The sequence below is a fragment of the Bombus impatiens genome, unplaced genomic scaffold (assembly GCF_000188095.3).
Source record: "Bombus impatiens unplaced genomic scaffold, BIMP_2.2 scf_0127, whole genome shotgun sequence".
Classification (NCBI taxonomy): Eukaryota; Metazoa; Arthropoda; class Insecta; order Hymenoptera; family Apidae; genus Bombus; species Bombus impatiens.
Genome location: NT_176546.1, coordinates 426074 through 431338, shown reverse-complemented (window position 1 = coordinate 431338; position 5265 = coordinate 426074). Strand labels below are relative to the sequence as shown.

At 33.8% G+C, this 5265-nt stretch overlaps 1 long non-coding RNA gene across 1 annotated transcript; it reads left to right on the top strand.

Moving 5' to 3' along the window:
- Positions 1 to 267: 267 nt before the first annotated feature.
- On the top strand, positions 268 to 870 carry LOC117151240. The gene is made up of 2 exons (XR_004461008.1): positions 268 to 512; positions 709 to 870. It is a non-coding gene; the product is annotated as an uncharacterized LOC117151240 (long non-coding RNA).
- Positions 871 to 5265: the final 4395 nt, after the last annotated feature.

Here is a 5265-nt window from a genome sequence, read left to right as displayed (position 1 = left end):
CAAGCTCGTTGTCACAAGTTTTAAACAAATACAATTGGGTAGTGTGACGGCAAAGCGTTTAATTACAACCGTAGATTTTAATTACAATGTTTCTATGAATTGGGAAGACATCGGTGTCCTCTTATCTCCGACATATATATATATGTAATCATGTATATATATATATATATATGTAATCATGTTTATATATATATATATATATATGTAATCATGTTTATATATATATATACACATATATATATTACATTTATATATATATATATATATACCAATACTAAGTGATGATACTAACGACGCGCGTCGTTTCAATTATTTGAGCAGTGCATCCTTTTAATCGGTTGTTGAGATGGCGCATTAATTGGGCAATACAAAATGATTCGGGGAAGCACGCGGCGACAAAAGGGAAGATTGCGCGAAGAGTAATTGAATACGAGTCGTAAACGGTGACCGATGCAATTCCGGTAGAGCAATTAAAAGCTGGAGCGAGTCGCGATGGTTACTCCTAAGAGCCGGTGAGTCCTTGAATTAATGGGACTAACACACGTGAATCGCACGAAGAACGGTTCGACCGCGTCGATTTAAAATTACGGCTATTAATATCACTCGTTTCGCGATCGAGAACGGATGATCGAACGCGATGATTTGTCACTGACTAGAACTTGTGCGAGTTTCAAGCGCTTTCTCTACTTTTCTCTTTTCTCTTTTCAGGCGTTTTACGGGTTGAAAGGGGGAAGAATTGTGAATTATACGAAGATTGCAGGAGAAAAGTATGATAATCTCTGCAAAATATACATGCACTCGTACTGAATATCGCGTAATTTCTCTATACCAGAGAATTTTCTTACGAATGAACATATTACGTGGATTATACGAATGTTTCTGAAATTTCATTAACGTGTCACGATTGTAGCGATTGAAATAGTAAAATTTGAAATTAATTGGAAAATGTGTATAGAAGTTACAAGACATACGTACGTCTTATTGATATTGTGAATAATTAATTTACTGCTCAATTACTTTGATGATCTTTGCAAAGTGTATGTTTCCAATAAATATCTTACAAGTTGTACAATTTGTACATATTTTCAGATCAGTTTCGAATTTCACCAATATAATTACAATAGTCGAATGTCATCGCAGTGCTAATGAAATTTCGAAATGTTTTGTATAACATGTACATAAAAAGTTTCAGAACGTTCGAATACTTTCATGAATCACTGTATATATATTTTCACACATGTTTTTTTATTTTGCCAATATGGACAGTCTCGCTACAGTGCCAAAGAAATTCGAAATTCCAAAATATTTTGTACAAGGCACATAATATGTTCAGATACTTTCGTCAGCTGCTGTATGTATACCACTAGTCATTAAATTATACATTCATTCATAGTACGAACATTGATACAGAGTGTTGATTAACATCTGACGATGCGTATTTTCGAAATAATCTGAAAAATGAACATTTCTAGAGTTTCATACATGCCAATACCAATTATGAATTAATAAAACTCAAACTATCTGCTATTGATATGTCATCGATATGTGGCGTGTAAATTGCTCTAAATATTATTGTGCTTAAGCCTCATTGTTTTCAAATGAGAATCAAAGGCATGAATTCATACGTATAAACCAATTAACAGGTGAGCGTGCGGTGACACGCTTCCTAATTCTGACAATTATTCTGCTTGCTGCCTGAGCCCACGGATTACACAACTCTCGCCCGGGATGGTGTTAATGGGAAGCTGAGTTATGTAAACAAGCCGTGATCGTGCATCAATCGAGCATTCAGAATGCGCCTTCGATTATTGTACAGAATGTCTCTAATTTATTAATTGAAATTCTTGTCTTGCGCTATTTACATCGTTTACGATAAATATTGAATTGCACGTTGAATAAAGGTATTAACATTTGATTTTTCTCAATAAAACTCTATTATGATATCTCTCGTCCTTCGTTCTTCGTTCCTCTTCATCCTTCAATTGGAAATCAAGAATAATTAAAGATTATTGTTTCTGCCTGTAAGATATTTTGTGCTCGATAATGGTAGTTTCCAATTGTGTCTTGATTAATGGAAATTTGTAATTTATTGCGATGTCGAAGGAGTTGAGGTCCTTCAAGCTGAGGTCAGACTATTCCAACTGTGGCGAAACATTCGTACAACCTTGAATTTCGATCATTTGGAGACTGAGGAATAGGAGTTTTAATGGCCGTAATTTGGTTAAATGTTTTAGGAAGTACTCTCCATACTTCATGTGTTTACTGCAAACAATTAAACTTTTCAATTAGCATAACTTCTATGGAATTTGAAAAGCGTTATTTAATTAATTACTGCGAACTATAATGAAAGCAGTTATAACACACACTTATAATAAAAATTAATCCTTTATAGTTGAATGTTCCTTCTATAGGATTTGACAATAACAAACGACAGTTTTATTGCTACATATTAATCAAAAATATTTAATTTAATAGCATCATAATGTTATACATAACTATGACGATAGTAGAGAATAAAATCAATGCAAGTTGATTTATCCTTAATTTTATAATTAAATTACATTTTCTCAAAATTACCAAACACTTTTAAACGGTAGAATACATCCATACATATTTATGTTATTATCTTCCTTGTCATTGTTTTATTTAGTATATTCCACATATTTGATCTTCAATGATCGAAATCGTAATTTCTGCTCGTGCCGCGCATAATTGAAATTACTTTACGCGCGAATTACGGTAATTAACGCTATTGCCACTGCAGCGGAACGGCAAGTGTTTGTCACAAACCAAAATGTGCAAAGTTCCTATTTATGGTTTTCAGCAACCGTGACCGAATTAATTAATCGTGAATAATTTCATTTATTTCCATCATCTTTCCCACTTGAGTACGCTTTTTTACTAATTAATCTTGCGTAAATAATGCCACGCGATTATATCAATCAAAGACAGAAATAAATATCTTATAATGCTCGTAATGTTTTGTAGGATATTTTAAATAAATGAACTTTGTCTTCTGACACAATCTTTTGTATCAATACATCAAACAATTCAAGATAAAGAATGCACCTTGTATATCTAATTTTATATCACATACCATATATTTCCTTGAAATGATTGAAACGAGATCAATTCCTAATTGTATCAAACTTCGTAGCAAAACGAAAGCTCAATCGATCGTAAGTCCCCACTCGCGAAAAGACCTACGCGCAAAATATTGTTCGAATTAATCTTCCGCAAACATTACAGTAAATTAACCTCATGGCAAATCCACTCGAGAACGCTTAAGTACCCATTACCGATACTAGTCGCCACAAAATTACAACTTACCGTGTTTGGCATAAATCTTCATGATCCATTCGCTCGAATTTTATCTCATAGTCTATTCCAAGTCTCTTCCAATTTCCGTAGAATTATTTCACGCTCGCGCCCCTGTTGAGACTCCGTGGGGCGTCTATAAATTTTCATCGCAAGGTAAAAAGAGCGAGACACGGAGAGAAGGGACAGTTCATGGTCGTAAAGCACCTGTTTTGCCTTCAGATAAATTATAGCGGTATGTCCGTGACCGTGCGTTCAACCGCGCCGGAAGTAGTGCACAACGGGACGCCTCTTGTGGCAGGATATTACCGTCTGCATGTATCTTCGGTATCCGCTCGATTCTCCGGTGTGCCCTTAAGGATGTCCGTGCGAATTTATCCTATCGGCGACTTGCCGCACCTTCCGGAATGATATCTCGCCCCGTTGCTTCGAGAGACCACGATCAACGCCAATTTATACCGCTGGATGTTTGTTGCGCTTCGTTCGATAAGCTCCAAGCGAAACGGGCATTTTCAGTATTTACGATAAGTTTGTGGTCGTTTAAGAGGTTTTACGCTTCATAAACTGTAACATGTTACATACACTGTACACTGACATTGACAGTTGCAAATTGATGTTGCAATAATTCGGATATTTACCATTTAATATGGAAGATTTAAATTTGTAATACTGTACTGGTTAACTTGAATGATTCTAAAAGTATTTATAACGCGTTAGTTTTTTTAGATAGACTGACTTATTCGATTCCACATAAACGAGAGCCACTTAATCTTGCAAATATATAATTAATAATTATGTACTTTTGGTGGTCATTAACGACTTTATTGTTAATGAGAACACTTTAATCAATTAACTGCAGAATTTAGTTCTAGAAATCTCTCATAGGCTGCGTAAATAAAATCAAGCGATGACGAGTGTACACGTCAAACGCAGGGCAAATGTTACTATTATAAATTTTGCATCAAAATTAAGGCAGAACAATGATGGCTTACATTTTTATTCGAAAAAATTAACAATTCATTGTTGAAGAAGTTATTGTTATAGAATATTTCAAAATTGCAACGAAATAATAAAATTCATAAACAAGACAAATAAAAAAGAAATATAAGAAATTCAGTTAGTCTTTTCAGTGTAATATTTTTCAAAACAAGATACCAAACAAAGTAACATTTCACAAGCGAAGCACCAGTACCGCGACTGCTTACGAATTTTATTTTTTGAACAGACGACGCATCTTCGAAGTGGATTTGCTTTTGATAATATAGCTGATATAAAATTAGGGAAATGTTTTTCGATGAGACGTGTAGGTTTTGTAGTTGAACTCGCAGTTGGGCAGCCAGCTATCGAAATTTGTGTTTGCCGAATTGCATATTCCTCAATAATTTGTTCGGCACATTCGACCAAAAAATTTAATCGATTTAGTTTTCCGTTGTTTTTTTTTATGATACGTATGAGTTCAAACACATAACAGCTACAAGATGGAGAAATATTTTCTTGTAGTGCTTCTATTGCAATACATAGCAGTTTACTGGCAATGTAAAGTAAACATATCGCTACATGATATTTTTATTTCTTCTTATTAAAATTTGGAGCTTTATAATAAGCGGTAATTTTTTATTCTGTGCGAAGAGTATACACGTCAAACGCTGTTAATTGATTAAAGTAAACTCATCAATAACTAAAATAAATATTGTACTGAATGTACGTAGTACGCAAATCTGTACGAAATACCCAAAATACTTATATTTTTAGATTCACTTCTTTAGTTGTATTCGCGAAAATATGCGTTTGTATAGAAATTCAACCAATAATAGTAGGCTGTAAATTAACTGCGATAGTTTTAAATTAATGTAATAATTTTTGTGCATTTACGGAGAATTTAAATAAGCAAGAGATTTAGGTTACGGTACACGATTTCTTCTACATATTTTCCTCTAAAGATGAAAT